Source organism: Ambystoma mexicanum, chromosome 7p (genome assembly GCF_040938575.1).
Source record: "Ambystoma mexicanum isolate Mex_15411 chromosome 7p, UKY_AmexF1_1, whole genome shotgun sequence".
Lineage (NCBI taxonomy): Eukaryota > Metazoa > Chordata > Amphibia > Caudata > Ambystomatidae > Ambystoma > Ambystoma mexicanum.
The window spans coordinates 812,673,569-812,694,800 of NC_090939.1; positions in this window are offsets into that span (position 1 = coordinate 812,673,569).

The window sequence follows — 21,232 nt, forward strand, 5'->3', positions numbered from 1 at the left end:
GCGGGTTAATACCCCTTTCAGGCTGCAAATGTTTTTGGGAATTCAGGGCTCTCTGACACCATTTTTGAGCCACAATCATTTTCGGGACTTTAGGGGGTCTCGGATGCCTGTACCCCCTTTTTTGGGCCTCCAAAGTTTTCAACATTTTTGCAGGCCTAAGAAGCATTTTAAGTCCTTTTTTTGAGCTGCCAACATTTTCTGATCTTTCAGGGTTGTAGGATGCATTTTTCGTGCAAAAAATATTTTTGGTAATTTCAGTGATCTAGGATGCGGGTTAATGCCCCTTTCAGTCTGCAAATGTTTTTGGGACATTCAGGGCTCTCTGACACCATTTTTGGGCCACCAACATTTTCTGGACTTTAGGGGTCTAGGATGCCTGTAAACCCCTTTTTTGGTCCTTCAAAGTTTTCAACATTTTTGCAGGCTTAAGATGCACTTTAAGGCATTTGTGGGCTGTTAGCATTTTCAGAACTTTCAGGGGTGTAGTATGCATTTTTTGTGTCAAAATTATTTTGAGGAATTTCAGTGGTCTAGGATGCTACTTAATGCACCTTTCAGGCTGCAAATGTTTTTGGGACATTCAGAGCTCTCTGACACCGATTTTGGCCCACCAACATTTTCTGGACTTTAGGGGGTCTAGGATGCCTGTAAACCCCTTTTTTCAGACTCCAAAGGTTTCAACATTTTTGCAGGCCTAAAATGCATTTTAAGGCCTTTTTTGGGCTGCTAACATATTCTGAGCCTTAGGGGTGTAGGATGCATTTTTCGTGCAAAAATTATCTTTGGGAATTTCAGTGGTCTAGGATGCGGGTTAATACCCCTTTCAGGCTGCAAATGTTTTTGGGAATTCAGGGCTCTCTGACACCATTTTCGGGCCACCAACATTTTCTGGACTTTAGGGGGTCTAGGATGCCTGTAAACCCCTTTTTTGGGCCTCCAAAGTTTTCAACATTTTTGCAGGCCTAAAATGCATTTTAAGGCCTTTTTTGGGCTGCTAACATATTCTGAGCTTTCAGGGGTGTAGGATGCATTTTTCATGCCAAAAAATATTTTGGAGAATTTCAGTGGTCTAGGATGCAGCTTAATGCCCCTTTCAGGCTGCAAATGTTTTTGGGACATTCAGAGCTCTCTGACACCGATTTTGGCCCACCAACATTTTCTGGACTTTAGTGGGTCTAGGATGCCTGTAAACCCCTTTTTTCGGCCTCCAAAGGTTTCAACATTTTTGCAGGCCTAAAATGCATTTTAAGGCCTTTTTTGGGCTGCTAACATATTCTGAGCCTTAGGGGTATAGGTTGTATTTTTCGTGCAAAAAATATTTTTGGGAATTTCAGTGGTCTAGGATGCGCGTTAATGCCCCTTTCAGGCTGCAAATGTTTTTGGGACATTCAGGGCTCTCTGACACCATTTTTGAGCCACAATCATTTTCTGGACTTTAGGGGGTCTAGGATGCCTGTACCCTCTTTTTTGGGCCTCCAAAGTTTTCAACATTTTTGCAGACCTAAAATGCATTTTAAAGCCTTTTTTGGGCTGCTAACATATTCTGAGCCTTAGCGGTGTAGGATGCATTTTTCGTGCCAAAAATATTTTTGGGAATTTCAGTGGTCTAGGATGCGGGTTAATGCCCCTTTCATGCTGCAAATGTTTTTGGGACATTCAGGGCTCTCTGACACCATTTTTGGGCCACCAACATTTTCTGGACTTTAGGGGGTCTAGGATGCCTGTAAACCCCTTTTTTGGGCCTCCAAAGTTTTCAACATTTTTGCAGACCTAACATGCATTTTAAGGCCTTTTTTGGGCTGCTAACATATTCTGAGCTTCAGGGGTATAGGTTGCATTTTTCATGCCAGAAATATTTTGGGGAATTTCAGTGGTCTAGGATGCGGCTTAATGCCCCTTTCAGGCTGCAAATGTATTTGGGGCATTGAGAGCTCCCTGGCACCGATTTTGGCCCACCAACATTTTCTGGACTTTAGGGGGTCTAGGATGCCTGTAAACCCCTTTTTTCGGCCTCCAAAGTTATCAACATTTTTGCAAGCCTAAGATGCACTTTAAGGCATTTGTGTGCTGCTAACATTTTCAGAACTTTCAGGGGTGTAGTATGAATTTTTTCTGCCAAAAATATTTTGGGGAATTTCAGTGGTCTAGGATGCAACTTAATGCCCCTTTCAGGCTGCAAATCTGTTTGGGACATGCAGAGCTCTCTGACACTGTTTTTGGGCCACAAACATTTTCTGGACTTTAGGGGGTCTAGGATGCCTGTAAACCCCTTTTTTGGTCCTTCAAAGTTTTCAACATTTTTGCAGGCCTAAAATGCATGTTAAGGCCTTTTTTGGGCTGCTAACATATTCTGAGCTTCAGGGGTATAGGTTGCATTTTTCATGCCAAAAATATAGTGGTCTAGAATGCGGCTTAATGCCCCTTTCAGGCTGCAAACGTTTTTGGGACATTCAGAGCTCCCTGACACCGATTTTGGCCCACCAACATTTTCTGGACTTTAGGGGGTCTAGGATGCCTGTAAACCCCTTTTTTGGGCCTCCAAAATTTTCAACATTTTTGCAGGCGTAAAATGCATTTTAAGGCCTTTTTTGGGCTGCTAACATATTCTGAGCCTTAGTGGTGACTGATGCATTTTTCGGGCAAAAAATATTTTTGGGAATTTCAGTGGTCTAGGATGCGGGTTAATGCCCCTTTCATGCTGCAAATGTTTTTGCACCATTTTTGGGCCACCAACATTTTCTGGACTTTAGGGGGTGTAGGATGCCTGTAAACCCCTTTTTTCCACCTCCAAAGTTATCAACATTTTTGCAAGCCTAAGATGCACTTTAAGGCATTTTCGGGCTGCTAACATTTTCAGAACTTTCAGGGGTGTAGTATGCATTTTTTGTGCCAAAAATATTTTGGGGAATTTCAGTGGTCTAGGATGCAACTTAATGTCCCTTTCAGGTTGCAAATCTGTTTGGGACATGCAGAGCTCTCTGACACTGTTTTTGAGCCACCAACATTTTCTGGACTTTAGGGGGTCTAGGATGTCTGTAAACCCCTTTTTTGGGCCTCCAAAGTTTTCAACATTTTTGCAGGCCTAAAATGCATTTTAAGGCCTTTTTTGGGCTGCTAACATATTCTGAGCCTTGGGGGTGACGGATGCATTTTTCGTGCAAAAAATATTTTTTGGAATTTCAGTGGTCTAGGATGCGGGTTAATGCCCCTTTCAGGCTGCAAATGTTTTTGGGACATTCAGGGCTCTCTGACACCATTTTTGGGCCACCAACATTTTCTGGACTTTAGGGGGTCTAGGATGCCTGTAAACCCCTTTTTTGGGCCTCCAAAGTTTTCAACATTTTTGCAGGCCTAAAATGCATTTGAAGGCCTTTTTTGGGCTGCTAACATATTCTGAGCTTTCAGGGGTGTAGGATGCATTTTTCGTGCCAAAAATATTTTTGGGAATTTCAGTGGTCTAGGATGCGGTTTAATGCCCCTTTCAGGCTGCAAATATTTTTGGGACATTCAGGGCTCTCTGACACCATTTTTGGGCCACCAACATTTTCTGGACTTTAGGGGGTCTAGGATGCCTGTAAAACCTTTTTTGGTCCTTCAAAGTTTTCAACATTTTTGCAGGCCTAAAATGCATTTGAAGGCCTTTTTTGGGCTGCCAACATATTCTGAGCTTTCAGGGGTGTAGTATGCATTTTTTGTGCCAAAAATATTTTTGGAATTTCAGTGGTCTAGGATGCGGGTTAAAGCCCGTTTCACTCTGCAAATGTTTTCGGGACATTCACGGCTCTCTGACACCATTTTTGGGCCACCAACATTTTCTGGACTTTAGGGGGTCTAGGATGCCTGTTAACCCCTTTTTTGGTCCTTCAAAGTTTTTAACATTTTTGCATGTTAAGGCCTTTTTTGGGCTGCTAACATATTCTGAGCTTTCAGGGGTGTAGTATGCATTTTTTGTGCCAAAAATATTTTTGGAATTTCAGTGGTCTAGGATGCGGGTTAAAGCCCGTTCCACTCTGCAAATATTTTCGGGACATTCAGGGCTCTCTGACACCATTTTTGGGCCACCAACATTGTCTGGACTTTAGGGGGTCTAGGATGCCTGTAACCCCCTTTTTTCCACCTCCAAAGTTATCAACATTTTTGCAAGCCTAAGATGCACTTTAAGGCATTTTTGTGCTGCTAACATTTTCAGAACTTTCAGGGGTGTAGTATGCATTTTTGTGCCAAAAATATTTTGGGGAATTTCAGTGGTCTAGGATGCAACTTAATGCCCCTTTCAGGCTGCAAATCTGTTTGGGACATGCAGAGCTCTCTGACACTGTTTTTGGGCCACCAACATTTTCTGGACTTTAGGGGGTCTAGGATGTTTGTAAACCCCTTTTTTGGGCCTCCAAAGTTTTCAACATTTTTGCAGGCCTAAAATGCATTTTAAGGCCTTTTTTGGGCTGCTAACATATTCTGAGCCTTGATGGTGACGGATGCATTTTTTGTGCCAAAAATATTTTTGGAAATGTCAGTGGTCTAGGATACGGGTTAATGCCCCTTTGAGGCTGCAAATGTTTTTGGGACATTCAGAGCTCTCTGACACCAATTTTGGCCCACCAACATTTTCTGGACTTTAGGGGGTCTAGGATGTCTGTAAACCCCTTTTTTGGGCCTCCAAAGTTTTCAACATTTTTGCAGGCCTAAAATGCATTTTAAGGCCTTTTTTGGGCTGCTAACATATTCTGAGCCCTAGGGGTGACGGATGCATTTTTCGTGCAAAAAATATTTTTGGGAATTTCAGTGGTCTAGGATGCGGGTTAATGCCCCTTTCAGGCTGCAAATGTTTTTGGGACATTCAGGGCTCTCTGACACCATTTTTGGGCCACCAACATTTTCTGGACTTTAGGGGGCCTAGGATGCCTGTAAACCCCTTTTTTGGGCCTCCAAAGTTTTCAACATTTTTGCAGGCCTAAAATTCATTTTAAGGCCTTTTTTGGGCTGCTAACATATTCTGAGCTTTCAGGGGTGTAGGATGCATTTTTCATGCCAAAAATATTTTGGAGAATTTCAGTGGTCTAGGATGCGGCTTAATGCCCCTTTCAGGCTGCAAATGTTTTTGGGACATTCAGAGCTCTCTGACACAGATTTTGGCCCACCAACATTTTCTGGACTTTAGGGGGTCTAGGATGCCTGTAAACCCCTTTTTTGGGCCTCCAAAGTTTTCAACATTTTTGCAGGCTTAAAATGCATTTTAAGGCCTTTTTTGGGCTGCTAACATATTCTGAGCCTTAGGGGTGTAGGATGCATTTTTCGTGCAAAAAATATTTTTGGAAATTTCAGTGGTCTAGGATGCAGGTTAATGCCCCTTTCAGGCTGCAAATGTTTTTGGGAATTTAGGGCTCTCTGACACCATTTTTGAGCCACAATCATTTTCTGGACTTTAGGGGGTCTAGGATGCCTGTAACCCCTTTTTTGGGCCTCCAAAGTTTTCAACATTTTTGCAGGCCTAAAATGCATTTTAAGGCTTTTTTTGGGCTGCTAACATATTCTGAGCTTTCAGGGGTGTAGGATGAATTTTTCCTGCCAAAAATATTTTTGGGAAATTTCAGTGGTCTAGGATGCGGCTTAATGCCCCTTTCAGGCTGCAAATGCTTTTGGGACATTCAGAGCTCTCTGACACCGATTTTGGCCCACTAACATTTTCTGGACTTTAGGGGGTCTGGGATGCCTCTAAACCCCTTTTTTCCACCGCCAAAGTTTTCTACATTTTTGCAGGCCTAAGATGCACTTTAAGGCATTTTTGAACTGCCAACATTTTCTGATCTTTCAGGGTTGTAGGGTGCATTTTTTGTGCCAAAAATATTTTGGGGAATTTCAGTGGTCTAGGATGCGACTTAATGCCCCTATCAGGCTGCAAATCTGTTTGGGACATTCAGAGCTCTCTAACACTGTTTTTGGGCCACCAACATTTTCTGGACTTTAGGGGGTCTAGGATGTCTGTAAACCCCTTTTTTGGGCCTCCAAAGTTTTCAACATTTTTGCAGGCCTAAAATGCATTTTAAGGCCTTTTTTGGGCTGCTAACATATTCTGAGCCCTAGGGGTGACGGATGCATTTTTCGTGCAAAAAATATTTTTGGGAATTTCAGTGGTCTAGGATGCGGGTTAATGCCCCTTTCAGGCTGCAAATGTTTTTGGGACATTCAGGGCTCTCTGACACCATTTTTGGGCCACCAACATTTTCTGGACTTTAGGGGGTCTAGGATGCCTGTAAACCCCTTTTTTGGGCCTCCAAAATTTTCAACATTTTTGCAGGCATAAAATGCATTTTAAGGCCTTTTTTGGGCTGCTAACATATTCTGAGCCTTAGCGGTGTAGGATGCATTTTTCGTGCAAAAAATATTTTTGGGAATTTCAGTGGTCTAGGATGCGGGTTAATGCCCCTTTCATGCTGCAAATGTTTTTGGGACATTCAGGGCTCTCTGACACCATTTTTGGCTCACCAACATTTTCTGGACTTTAGGGGGTGTAGGATGCCTGTAAACCCCTTTTTTCAACCTCCAAAGTTATCAACATTTTTGCAAGCCTAAGAAGCATTTGAAGTCCTTTTTTTGAGCTGCCAACATTTTCTGATCTTTCAGGGTTGTAGGATGCATTTTTTGTGCCAAAAATATTTTGGGGAATTTCAGTGGTCTGGGATGCGACTTAATGCCTCTTTCAGGCTGCAAATCTGTTTGGGACATTCAGAGCTCTCTGACACTGTTTTTGGGCCACAAACATTTTCTGGACTTTAGGGGGTCTATGATGCCTGTAAACCCCTTTTTTGGTCCTTCAAAGTTTTCAACATTTTTGCAGGCCTAAAATGCATTTTAAGGCCTTTTTTGGGCTGCTAACATATTCTGAGCTTCAGGGGTATAGGTTGCATTTTTCATGCCAAAAATATCTTGGGGAATTTCAGTGGTCTAGGATGCGGCTTAATGCCCCTTTCAGGCTGCAAATGTTTTTGGGACATTCAGAGCTCCCTGACACCGATATTGGCCCACCAACATTTTCTGGACTTTAGGGGGTCTGGGATGCCTCTAAACCCCTTTTTTCCACCGCCAAAGTTTTCTACATTTTTGCAGGCCTAAGATGCACTTTAAGGCATTTTTGAACTGCCAACATTTTCTGATCTTTCAGGGTTGTAGGGTGCATTTTTTGTGCCAAAAATATTTTGGGGAATTTCAGTGGTCTAGGATGCGACTTAATGCCCCTATCAGGCTGCAAATCTGTTTGGGACATTCAGAGCTCTCTAACACTGTTTTTGGGCCACCAACATTTTCTGGACTTTAGGGGGTCTAGGATGTCTGTAAACCCCTTTTTTGGGCCTCCAAAGTTTTCAACATTTTTGCAGGCCTAAAATGCATTTTAAGGCCTTTTTTGGGCTGCTAACATATTCTGAGCCCTAGGGGTGACGGATGCATTTTTCGTGCAAAAAATATTTTTGGGAATTTCAGTGGTCTAGGATGCGGGTTAATGCCCCTTTCAGGCTGCAAATGTTTTTGGGACATTCAGGGCTCTCTGACACCATTTTTGGGCCACCAACATTTTCTGGACTTTAGGGGGTCTAGGATGCCTGTAAACCCCTTTTTTGGGCCTCCAAAATTTTCAACATTTTTGCAGGCATAAAATGCATTTTAAGGCCTTTTTTGGGCTGCTAACATATTCTGAGCCTTAGCGGTGTAGGATGCATTTTTCGTGCAAAAAATATTTTTGGGAATTTCAGTGGTCTAGGATGCGGGTTAATGCCCCTTTCATGCTGCAAATGTTTTTGGGACATTCAGGGCTCTCTGACACCATTTTTGGCTCACCAACATTTTCTGGACTTTAGGGGGTGTAGGATGCCTGTAAACCCCTTTTTTCAACCTCCAAAGTTATCAACATTTTTGCAAGCCTAAGAAGCATTTGAAGTCCTTTTTTTGAGCTGCCAACATTTTCTGATCTTTCAGGGTTGTAGGATGCATTTTTTGTGCCAAAAATATTTTGGGGAATTTCAGTGGTCTGGGATGCGACTTAATGCCTCTTTCAGGCTGCAAATCTGTTTGGGACATTCAGAGCTCTCTGACACTGTTTTTGGGCCACAAACATTTTCTGGACTTTAGGGGGTCTATGATGCCTCTAAACCCCTTTTTTGGTCCTTCAAAGTTTTCAACATTTTTGCAGGCCTAAAATGCATTTTAAGGCCTTTTTTGGGCTGCTAACATATTCTGAGCTTCAGGGGTATAGGTTGCATTTTTCATGCCAAAAATATCTTGGGGAATTTCAGTGGTCTAGGATGCGGCTTAATGCCCCTTTCAGGCTGCAAATGTTTTTGGGACATTCAGAGCTCCCTGACACCGATATTGGCCCACCAACATTTTCTGGACTTTAGGGGGTCTAGGATGCCTGTAAACCCCTTTTTTGGGCCTCCAAAAATTTCAACATTTTTGCAGGCGTAAAATGCATTTTAAGGCCTTTTTTGGGCTGCTAACATATTCTGAGCCTTAGCGGTGTAGGATGCATTTTTCATGCAAAAAATATTTTTGGGAATTTCAGTGGTCTAGGATGCGGGTTAATGCCCCTTTCATGCTGCAAATGTTTTTGGGACATTCAGGGCTCTCTGACACCATTTTTGGGCCACCAACATTTTCTGGGCTTTAGGGGGTGTAGGATGCCTGTAAACCCCTTTTTTCCACATCCAAAGTTATCAACATTTTTTGCAAGCCTAAGATGCACTTTAAGGCATTTTTGTGCTGCTAACATTTTCAGAACTTTCAGGGGTGTAGTATGCATTTTTTGTGCCAAAAATATTATGGGGAATTTCAGTGGTCTAGGATGCAACTTAATGCCCCTTTCAGGCTGCAAATCTGTTTGGGACATTCAGGGCTCCCTGACACCGATTTTGGCCCACCAACATTTTCTGGACTTTAGGGGGTCTAGGATGCCTGTAAACCCCTTTTTTGGGCCTCCAAAGTTTTCAACATTTTTGCAGGCCTAAAATGCATTTTAAGGCCTTTTTTGGGCTGCTAACATATTCGGAGCCTTAGGGGTGTAGGATGCATTTTGCGTGCAAAAAATATTTTTGGGAATTTCAGTGGTCTAGGATGCGGGTTAATACCCATTTCAGGCTGCAAATGTTTTTGGGAATTCAGGGCTCTCTGACACCATTTTTGAGCCACAATCATTTTCTGGACTTTAGGGGGTCTAGGATGCCTATACCCTCTTTTTTGGGCCTCCAAAGTTTTCAACATTTTTGCAGACCTAAAATGCATTTTAAGGCCTTTTTTGGGCTGCTAACATATTCTGACCTTCAGGGGTATAGGTTGCATTTTTCATGCCAAAAATATTTTGGGGAATTTCAGTGGTCTAGGATGCGGGTTAATGCCCCTTTCATGCTAAAAATGTTTTTGGGACATTCAGGGCTCTCTGACACCATTTTTGGGCCACCAACATTTTCTGGACTTTAGGGCCTGTAGGATGCCTGTAAACCCCTTTTTTCCACCTCCAAAGTTATCAACATTTTTGCAAGCGTAAGATTCACTTTAAGGCATTTTTGTGCTGCTAACATTTTCAGACCTTTCAGGGGTGTAGGATGCATTTTGCGTGCAAAAAATATTTTTGGGAATTTCAGTGGTCTAGGATGCGGGTTAATACCCATTTCAGGCTGCAAATGTTTTTGGGAATTCAGGGCTCTCTGACACCATTTTTGAGCCACAATCATTTTCTGGACTTTAGGGGGTCTAGGATGCCTATACCCTCTTTTTTGGGCCTCCAAAGTTTTCAACATTTTTGCAGACCTAAAACGCATTTTAAGGCCTTTTTTGGGCTGCTAACATATTCTGAGCTTCAGGGGTATAGGTTGCATTTTTCATGCCAAAAATATTTTGGGGAATTTCAGTGGTCTAGGATGCGGGTTAATGCCCCTTTCATGCTAAAAATGTTTTTGGGACATTCAGGGCTCTCTGACACCATTTTTGGGCCACCAACATTTTCTGGACTTTAGGGCCTGTAGGATGCCTGTAAACCCCTTTTTTCCACCTCCAAAGTTATCAACATTTTTGCAAGCGTAAGATTCACTTTAAGGCATTTTTGTGCTGCTAACATTTTCAGAACTTTCAGGGGTGTAGTATGCATTTTTTGTGCCAAAAATATTTTTGGGAATTTCAGTGGTCTAGGATGCGGGTTAATGCCCCTTTCAGGCTGCAAATGTTTTTGAAACTTTCAGGGCTCTCTGACACCGATTTTGGCCCACCAACATTTTCTGGACTTTAGGGGGTCTAGGATGCCTGTAAACCCCTTTTTTGGGCCTCCAAAAATTTCAACATTTTTGCAGGCGTAAAATGCATTTTAAGGCCTTTTTTGGGCTGCTAACATATTCTGAGCTTCAGGGGTATAGGTTGCATTTTTCATGCCAAAAATATCTTGGGGAATTTCAGTGGTCTAGGATGCGGCTTAATGCCCCTTTCAGGCTGCAAATGTTTTTGGGACATTCAGAGCTCCCTGACACCGATTTTGGCCCACCAACATTTTCTGGACTTTAGGGGGTCTAGGATGCCTGTAAACCCCTTTTTTGGGCCTCCAAAAATTTCAACATTTTTGCAGGCGTAAAATGCATTTTAAGGCCTTTTTTGGGCTGCTAACATATTCTGAGCCTTAGCGGTGTAGGATGCATTTTTCATGCAAAAAATATTTTTGGGAATTTCAGTGGTCTAGGATGCGGGTTAATGCCCCTTTCATGCTGCAAATGTTTTTGGGACATTCAGGGCTCTCTGACACCATTTTTGGGCCACCAACATTTTCTGGGCTTTAGGGGGTGTAGGATGCCTGTAAACCCCTTTTTTCCACATCCAAAGTTATCAACATTTTTTGCAAGCCTAAGATGCACTTTAAGGCATTTTTGTGCTGCTAACATTTTCAGAACTTTCAGGGGTGTAGTATGCATTTTTTGTGCCAAAAATATTTTTGGGAATTTCAGTGGTCTAGGATGCGGGTTAATGCCCCTTTCAGGCTGCAAATGTTTTTGAAACTTTCAGGGCTCTCTGACACCATTTTTGGGCCACCAACATTTTCTGGAGTTTAGGGGGTCTAGGATGCCTGTAAACCCCTTTTTTGGTCCTTCAAAGTTTTCAACATTTTTGCAGGCCTAAAATGCATTTTAAGGCCTTTTTTGGGCTGCTGACATATTCTGAGCTTCAGGGGTGTAGGATGCATTTTTCGTGCCAAAAATATTTTGGGGAATTTCAGTGGTCTAGGATGCGGGTTAATGCCCCTTTCAGGCTTCAAATGTTTTTGGGACATTCAGAGCTCTCTGGCACAGATTTTGGCCCACCAACATTTTCTGGACTTAGGGGGTCTAGGATGCCTCTAAACCCCTTTTTTCCACATCCAAAGTTTTCTACATTTTTGCAGGCCTAAGATGCACTTCAAGGCATTTTTGGGCTGCTAACATTTTCAGAACTTTCAGGGGTGTAGTATGCATTTTTTGTGCCAAAAATATTTTTGGGAATTTCAGTGGTCTAGGGTGCGGGTTAATGCCCGTTTCACTCTGCAAATGTTTTTGGGACATTCAGGGCTCTCTGACACCATTTTTGGGCCACCAACATTTTCTGGACTTTAGGGGGTCTAGGATGCCTGTAAACCCCTTTTTTGGTCCTTCAAAGTTTTCAACGTTTTTGCAGGCCTAAAATGCATTTTAAGGCCTTTTTTGGGCTGCTGACATATTCTGAGCTTCAGGGGTGTAGGATGCATTTTTTGTGCCAAAAATATTTTTGGGAATTTCAGTGGTCTAGGATGCGGGTTAATGCCCCTTTCAGGCTGCAAATGTTTTTGGGACATTCAGGGGTCTCTGACACCATTTTTGGGCCACAACCATTTTCTGGACTTTAGGGGGTCTAGGATGCCTCTAAACCCCTTTTTTCCACCTCCAAAGTTTGCTACATTTTTGCAGGCCTAAGATGCACTTTAAGGCATTTTTTGGGCTGCTAACATTTTCACAACTTTCAGGGGTGTAGTATGCATTTTCTGTGCCAAAAATATTTTGGGGAATTTCAGTGGTCTAGGATGCGGGTTATTGCCCTTTTCATTCTGCAAATGTTTTTGGGGCATTCAGAGCTCTCTGACACAGATTTTGGCCCACCAACATTTTCTGGACTTTAGGGGGTCTAGGATGCCTGTAAACCCCTTTTTTGGTCCTTCAAAGTTTTCAACATTTTTGCAGACCTAAAATGCATTTTAAGGCCTTTTTTGGGCTGCTAACATATTCTGAGCTTCAGGGGTATAGGTTGCATTTTTCATGCCAAAAATATCTTGGGGAATTTCAGTGGTCTAGGATGTGGCTTAATGCCCCTTTCAGGCTGCAAATGTTTTTGGGACATTCAGAGCTCCCTGACACCGATTTTGGCCCACCAACATTTTCTGGACTTTAGGGGGTCTAGGATGCCTGTAAACCCCTTTTTTGGGCCTCCAAAATTTTCAACATTTTTGCAGGCGTAAAATGCATTTTAAGGCCTTTTTTGGGCTGCTAACATATTCTGAGCCTTAGCGGTGTAGGATGCATTTTCCGTGCAAAAAATATTTTTGGGAATTTCAGTGGTCTAGGATGCGGGTTAATGCCCCTTTCATGCTGCAAATGTTTTTGGGACATTCAGGGCTCTCTGACACCATTTTTGGGCCACCAACATTTTCTGGGCTTTAGGGGGTGTAGGATGCCTGTAAACCCCTTTTTTCCACATCCAAAGTTATCAACATTTTTTGCAAGCCTAAGATGCACTTTAAGGCATTTTTGTGCTGCTAACATTTTCAGAACTTTCAGGGGTGTAGTATGCATTTTTTGTGCCTAAAATATTTTGGGGAATATCAGTGGTCTAGGATGCAACTTAATGCCCCTTTCAGGCTGCAAATCTGTTTGGGACATGCAGAGCTCTCTGACACTGTTTTTGGGCCACCAACATTTTCTGGACTTTAGGGGGACTAGGATGTCTGTAAACCCCTTTTTTGGGCCTCCAAAGTTTTCAACATTTTTGCAGGCCTAAAATGCATTTTAAGGCCTTTTTTGGGCTGCTAACATATTCTGAGCCTTGGGGGTGACGGATGCATTTTTCGTGCAAAAAATATTTTTAGGAATTTCAGTGGTATAGGATGCGGGTTAATGCCCCTTTCAGGCTGCAAATGTTTTTGGGACATTCAGGGTTCTCTGACACCATTTATAGGCCACCAACATTTTCTGGACTTCAGGGGGTCTAGGATGCCTGTACCCTCTTTTTTGGGCTTCCAAAGTTTTCAACATTTTTGCAGACCTAAAATGCATTTTAAGGCCTTTTTTGGGCTGCCAACATATTCTGAGCTTCAGGGGTATAGGTTGCATTTTTCATGGCAAAAATATTTTGGGGAATTTCAGTGGTCTAGGATGCGGGTTAATGCCCCTTTCATGCTGCAAATGTTTTTGGGACATTCAGGGCTCTCTGACACCATTTTTAGGCCACCAACATTTTCTGGACTTTAGGGGGTGTAGGATGCCTGTAAACCCCTTTTTTCCACCTCCAAAGTTATCAACATTTTTGCAAGCGTAAGATTCACTTTAAGGCATTTTTGTGCTGCTAACATATTCTGAGCCTTAGGGGTGACGGATGCATTTTTCGTGCAAAAATTTTTTTTTGGAATTTCAGTGGTCTAGGATGCGGGTTAATGCCCCTTTCAGGCTGCAAATGTTTTTGGGACATTCAGGGCTCTCTGACACCATTTTTGGGCCACCAACATTTTCTGGACTTTAGGGGGTCTAGGATGCCTGTAAACCCCTTTTTTGGTCCTTCAAAGTTTTCAACATTTTTGCAGACCTAAAATGCATTTTAAGGCCTTTTTTGGGCTGCTAACATATTCTGAGCTTCAGGGGTATAGGTTGCATTTTTCATGCCAAAAATATCTTGGGGAATTTCAGTGGTCTAGGATGCGGCTTAATGCCCCTTTCAGGCTGCAAATGTTTTTGGGACATTCAGAGCTCCCTGACACCGATTTTGGCCCACCAACATTTTCTGGACTTTAGGGGGTCTAGGATGCCTGTAAACCCCTTTTTTGGGCCTCCAAAATTTTCAACATTTTTGCAGGCGTAAAATGCATTTTAAGGCCTTTTTTGGGCTGCTAACATATTCTGAGCCTTAGCGGTGTAGGATGCATTTTCCGTGCAAAAAATATTTTTGGGAATTTCAGTGGTCTAGGATGCGGGTTAATGCCCCTTTCATGCTGCAAATGTTTTTGGGACATTCAGGGCTCTCTGACACCATTTTTGGGCCACCAACATTTTCTGGGCTTTAGGGGGTGTAGGATGCCTGTAAACCCCTTTTTTCCACATCCAAAGTTATCAACATTTTTTGCAAGCCTAAGATGCACTTTAAGGCATTTTTGTGCTGCTAACATTTTCAGAACTTTCAGGGGTGTAGTATGCATTTTTTGTGCCTAAAATATTTTGGGGAATATCAGTGGTCTAGGATGCAACTTAATGCCCCTTTCAGGCTGCAAATCTGTTTGGGACATGCAGAGCTCTCTGACACTGTTTTTGGGCCACCAACATTTTCTGGACTTTAGGGGGACTAGGATGTCTGTAAACCCCTTTTTTGGGCCTCCAAAGTTTTCAACATTTTTGCAGGCCTAAAATGCATTTTAAGGCCTTTTTTGGGCTGCTAACATATTCTGAGCCTTGGGGGTGACGGATGCATTTTTCGTGCAAAAAATATTTTTAGGAATTTCAGTGGTATAGGATGCGGGTTAATGCCCCTTTCAGGCTGCAAATGTTTTTGGGACATTCAGGGTTCTCTGACACCATTTATAGGCCACCAACATTTTCTGGACTTCAGGGGGTCTAGGATGCCTGTACCCTCTTTTTTGGGCTTCCAAAGTTTTCAACATTTTTGCAGACCTAAAATGCATTTTAAGGCCTTTTTTGGGCTGCCAACATATTCTGAGCTTCAGGGGTATAGGTTGCATTTTTCATGGCAAAAATATTTTGGGGAATTTCAGTGGTCTAGGATGCGGGTTAATGCCCCTTTCATGCTGCAAATGTTTTTGGGACATTCAGGGCTCTCTGACACCATTTTTAGGCCACCAACATTTTCTGGACTTTAGGGGGTGTAGGATGCCTGTAAACCCCTTTTTTCCACCTCCAAAGTTATCAACATTTTTGCAAGCGTAAGATTCACTTTAAGGCATTTTTGTGCTGCTAACATATTCTGAGCCTTAGGGGTGACGGATGCATTTTTCGTGCAAAAATTTTTTTTTGGAATTTCAGTGGTCTAGGATGCGGGTTAATGCCCCTTTCAGGCTGCAAATGTTTTTGGGACATTCAGGGCTCTCTGACACCATTTTTGGGCCACCAACATTTTCTGGACTTTAGGGGGTCTAGGATGCCTGTAAACCCCTTTTTTGGGCCTCCAAAGTTTTCAACATTTTTGCACACCTAAGAAGCATTTGAAGTCCTTTTTTTGAGCTGCCAACATTTTCCGATCTTTCAGGGTTGTAGGATGCATTTTTTGTGCCAAAAATATTTTGGGGAATTTCAGTGGTCTAGGATGCAACTTAATGCCTCTTTCAGGCTGCAAATCTGTTTGGGACATTCAGAGCTCTCTGACACTGTTTTTGGGCCACAAACATTTTCTGGACTTTAGGGGGTCTAGGATGCCTGTAAACCCCTTTTTTGGTCCTTCAAAGTTTTCAACATTTTTGCAGGCCTAAAATGCATTTTAAGGCCTTTTTTGGGCTGCTAACATATTCTGAGCTTCAGGGGTATAGGTTGCATTTTTCATGCCAAAAATATTTTGGAGAATTTCAGTGGTCTAGGATGCGGCTTAATGCCCCTTTCAGGCTGCAAATGTTTTTGGGACATTCAGAGCTCTCTGACACCGATTTTGGCCCACCAACATTTTCTGGACTTTAGGGGGTCTAGGATGCCTGTAAACCCCTTTTTTCGGCCTCCAAAGGTTTCAACATTTTTGCAGGCCTAAAATGCATTTTAAGGCCTTTTCTGGGCTGCTAACATATTCTGAGCTTTAGGGGTGTAGGATGCATTTTTCGTGCAAAAAATATTTTTGGCAATTTCAGTGGTCTGGGATGCGGGTTAATACCCCTTTCAGGCTGCAAATGTTTTTGGGAATTCAGGGCTCTCTGACACCATTTTTGAGCCACAATCATTTTCGGGACTTTAGGGGGTCTCGGATGCCTGTACCCCCTTTTTTGGGCCTCCAAAGTTTTCAACATTTTTGCAGGCCTAAGAAGCATTTTAAGTCCTTTTTTTGAGCTGCCAACATTTTCTGATCTTTCAGGGTTGTAGGATGCATTTTTCGTGCAAAAAATATTTTTGGTAATTTCAGTGATCTAGGATGCGGGTTAATGCCCCTTTCAGTCTGCAAATGTTTTTGGGACATTCAGGGCTCTCTGACACCATTTTTGGGCCACCAACATTTTCTGGACTTTAGGGGGTCTAGGATGCCTGTAAACCCCTTTTTTGGTCCTTCAAAGTTTTCAACATTTTTGCAGGCTTAAGATGCACTTTAAGGCATTTGTGGGCTGTTAGCATTTTCAGAACTTTCAGGGGTGTAGTATGCATTTTTTGTGTCAAAATTATTTTGAGGAATTTCAGTGGTCTAGGATGCGACTTAATGCACCTTTCAGGCTGCAAATGTTTTTGGGACATTCAGAGCTCTCTGACACCGATTTTGGCCCACCAACATTTTCTGGACTTTAGGGGGTCTAGGATGCCCGTAAACCCCTTTTTTCGGACTCCAAAGGTTTCAACATTTTTGCAGGCCTAAAATGCATTTTAAGGCCTTTTTTGGGCTGCTAACATATTCTGAGCCTTAGGGGTGTAGGATGCATTTTTCGTGCAAAAATTATCTTTGGGAATTTCAGTGGTCTAGGATGCGGGTTAATACCCCTTTCAGGCTGCAAATGTTTTTGGGAATTCAGGGCTCTCTGACACCATTTTTGAGCCACAATCATTTTCTGGACTTTAGGGGGTCTAGGATGCCTGTACCCTCTTTTTTGGGCCTCCAAAGTTTTCAACATTTTTGCAGACCTAAAATGCATTTCAAGGCCTTTTTTGGGCTGCTAACATATTCTGAGCCTTAGGGGTGACGGATGCATTTTTCGTGCAAAAAATATTTTTGGGAATTTCAGTGGTCTAGGATGCGGGTTAATGCCCCTTTCAGGCTGCAAATGTTTTTGGGACATTCAGGGCTCTCTGACACCATTTTCGGGCCACCAACATTTTCTGGACTTTAGGGGGTCTAGGATGCCTGTAAACCCCTTTTTTGGGCCTCCAAAGTTTTCAACATTTTTGCAGGCCTAAAATGCATTTTAAGGCCTTTTTTGGGCTGCTAACATATTCTGAGCTTTCAGGGGTGTAGGATGCATTTTTCATGCCAAAAAATATTTTGGAGAATTTCAGTGGTCTAGGATGCAGCTTAATGCCCCTTTCAGGCTGCAAATGTTTTTGGGACATTCAGAGCTCTCTGACACCGATTTTGGCCCACCAACATTTTCTGGACTTTAGTGGGTCTAGGATGCCTGTAAACCCCTTTTTTCGGCCTCCTAAGGTTTCAACATTTTTGCAGGCCTAAAATGCATTTTAAGGCCTTTTTTGGGCTGCTAACATATTCTGAGCCTTAGGGGTATAGGTTGCATTTTTCGTGCAAAAAATATTTTTGGGAATTTCAGTGGTCTAGGATGCGCGTTAATGCCCCTTTCAGGCTGCAAATGTTTTTGGGACATTCAGGGCTCTCTGACACCATTTTTGAGCCACAATCATTTTCTGGACTTTAGGGGGTCTAGGATGCCTGTACCCTCTTTTTTGGGCCTCCAAAGTTTTCAACATTTTTGCAGACCTAAAATGCATTTTAAAGACTTTTTTGGGCTGCTAACATATTCTGAGCCTTAGCGGTGTAGGATGCATTTTTCGTGCCAAAAATATTTTTGGGAATTTCAGTGGTCTAGGATGCGGGTTAATGCCCCTTTCATGCTGCAAATGTTTTTGGGACATTCAGGGCTCTCTGACACCATTTTTGGGCCACCAACATTTTCTGGACTTTAGGGGGTCTAGGATGCCTGTAAACCCCTTTTTTGGGCCTCCAAAGTTTTCAACATTTTTGCAGACCTAACATGCATTTTAAGGCCTTTTTTGGGCTGCTAACATATTCTGAGCTTCAGGGGTATAGGTTGCATTTTTCATGCCAGAAATATTTTGGGGAATTTCAGTGGTCTAGGATGCGGCTTAATGCCCCTTTCAGGCTGCAAATGTATTTGGGGCATTGAGAGCTCCCTGGCACCGATTTTGGCCCACCAACATTTTCTGGACTTTAGGGGGTCTAGGATGCCTGTAAACCCCTTTTTTGGTCCTTCAAAGTTTTCAACATTTTTGCAGGCCTAAAATGCATTTTAAGGCCTTTTTTGGGCTGCTAACATATTCTGAGCTTCAGGGGTATAGGTTGCATTTTTCATGCCAGAAATATTTTGGGGAATTTCAGTGGTCTAGGATGCGGCTTAATGCCCCTTTCAGGCTGCAAATGTATTTGGGGCATTGAGAGCTCCCTGGCACCGATTTTGGCCCACCAACATTTTCTGGACTTTAGGGGGTCTAGGATGCCTGTAAACCCCTTTTTTCGGCCTCCAAAGTTATCAACATTTTTGCAAGCCTAAGATGCACTTTAAGGCATTTTTGTGCTGCTAACATTTTCAGAACTTTCAGGGGTGTAGTATGAATTTTTTCTGCCAAAAATATTTTGGGGAATTTCAGTGGTCTAGGATGCAACTTAATGCCCCTTTCAGGCTGCAAATCTGTTTGGGACATGCAGAGCTCTCTGACACTGTTTTTGGGCCACAAACATTTTCTGGACTTTAGGGGGTCTAGGATGCCTGTAAACCCCTTTTTTGGTCCTTCAAAGTTTTCAACATTTTTGCAGGCCTAAAATGCATGTTAAGGCCTTTTTTGGGCTGCTAACATATTCTGAGCTTCAGGGGTATAGGTTGCATTTTTCATGCCAAAAATATCTTGGGGAATTTCAGTGGTCTAGAATGCGGCTTAATGCCCCTTTCAGGCTGCAAACGTTTTTGGGACATTCAGAGCTCCCTGACACCGATTTTGGCCCACCAACATTTTCTGGACTTTAGGGGGTCTAGGATGCCTGTAAACCCCTTTTTTCGGACTCCAAAGGTTTCAACATTTTAAGGCATTTTTGTGCTGCTAACATTTTCAGAACTTTCAGGGGTGTAGTATGAATTTTTTCTGCCAAAAATATTTTGGGGAATTTCAGTGGTCTAGGATGCAACTTAATGCCCCTTTCAGGCTGCAAATCTGTTTGGGACATGCAGAGCTCTCTGACACTGTTTTTGGGCCACAAACATTTTCTGGACTTTAGGGGGTCTAGGATGCCTGTAAACCCCTTTTTTGGTCCTTCAAAGTTTTCAACATTTTTGCAGGCCTAAAATGCATGTTAAGGCCTTTTTTGGGCTGCTAACATATTCTGAGCTTCAGGGGTATAGGTTGCATTTTTCATGCCAAAAATATCTTGGGGAATTTCAGTGGTCTAGAATGCGGCTTAATGCCCCTTTCAGGCTGCAAACGTTTTTGGGACATTCAGAGCTCCCTGACACCGATTTTGGCCCACCAACATTTTCTGGACTTTAGGGGGTCTAGGATGCCTGTAAACCCCTTTTTTGGGCCTCCAAAATTTTCAACATTTTTGCAGGCGTAAAATGCATTTTAAGGCCTTTTTTGGGCTGCTAACATATTCTGAGCCTTAGTGGTGACAGATGCATTTTTCGGGCAAAAAATATTTTTGGGAATTTCAGTGGTCTAGGATGCGGGTTAATGCCCCTTTCATGCTGCAAATGTTTTTGCACCATTTTTGGGCCACCAACATTTTCTGGACTTTAGGGGGTGTAGGATGCCTGTAAACCCCTTTTTTCCACCTCCAAAGTTATCAACATTTTTGCAAGCCTAAGATGCACTTTAAGGCATTTTCGGGCTGCTAACATTTTCAGAACTTTCAGGGGTGTAGTATGCATTTTTTGTGCCAAAAATATTTTGGGGAATTTCAGTGGTCTAGGATGCAACTTAATGCCCCTTTCAGGTTGCAAATCTGTTTGGGACATGCAGAGCTCTCTGACACTGTTTTTGAGCCACCAACATTTTCTGGACTTTAGGGGGTCTAGGATGTCTGTAAACCCCTTTTTTGGGCCTCCAAAGTTTTCAACATTTTTGCAGGCCTAAAATGCATTTTAAGGCCTTTTTTGGGCTGCTAACATATTCTGAGCCTTGGGGGTGACGGATGCATTTTTCGTGCAAAAAATATTTTTTGGAATTTCAGTGGTCTAGGATGCGGGTTAATGCCCCTTTCAGGCTGCAAATGTTTTTGGGACATTCAGGGCTCTCTGACACCATTTTTGGGCCACCAACATTTTCTGGACTTTAGGGGGTCTAGGATGCCTGTAAACCCCTTTTTTGGGCCTCCAAAGTTTTCAACATTTTTGCAGGCCTAAGATGCATTTGAAGGCCTTTTTTGGGCTGCTAACATATTCTGAGCTTTCAGGGGTGTAGGATGCATTTTTCGTGCCAAAAATATTTTTGGGAATTTCAGTGGTCTAGGATGCGGGTTAATGCCCCTTTCAGGCTGCAAATATTTTTGGGACATTCAGGGCTCTCTGACACCATTTTTGGGCCACCAACATTTTCTGGACTTTAGGGGGTCTAGGATGCCTGTAAAACCTTTTTTGGTCCTTCAAAGTTTTCAACATTTTTGCAGGCCTAAAATGCATTTGAAGGCCTTTTTTGGGCTGCCAACATATTCTGAGCTTTCAGGGGTGTAGTATGCATTTTTTGTGCCAAAAATATTTTTGGAATTTCAGTGGTCTAGGATGCGGGTTAAAGCCCGTTTCACTCTGCAAATGTTTTCGGGACATTCAGGGCTCTCTGACACCATTTTTGGGCCACCAACATTTTCTGGACTTTAGGGGGTCTAGGATGCCTGTAAACCCCTTTTTTGGTCCTTCAAAGTTTTTAACATTTTTGCATGTTAAGGCCTTTTTTGGGCTGCTAACATATTCTGAGCTTTCAGGGGTGTAGTATGCATTTTTTGTGCCAAAAATATTTTTGGAATTTCAGTGGTCTAGGATGCGGGTTAAAGCCCGTTCCACTCTGCAAATATTTTCGGGACATTCAGGGCTCTCTGACACCATTTTTGGGCCACCAACATT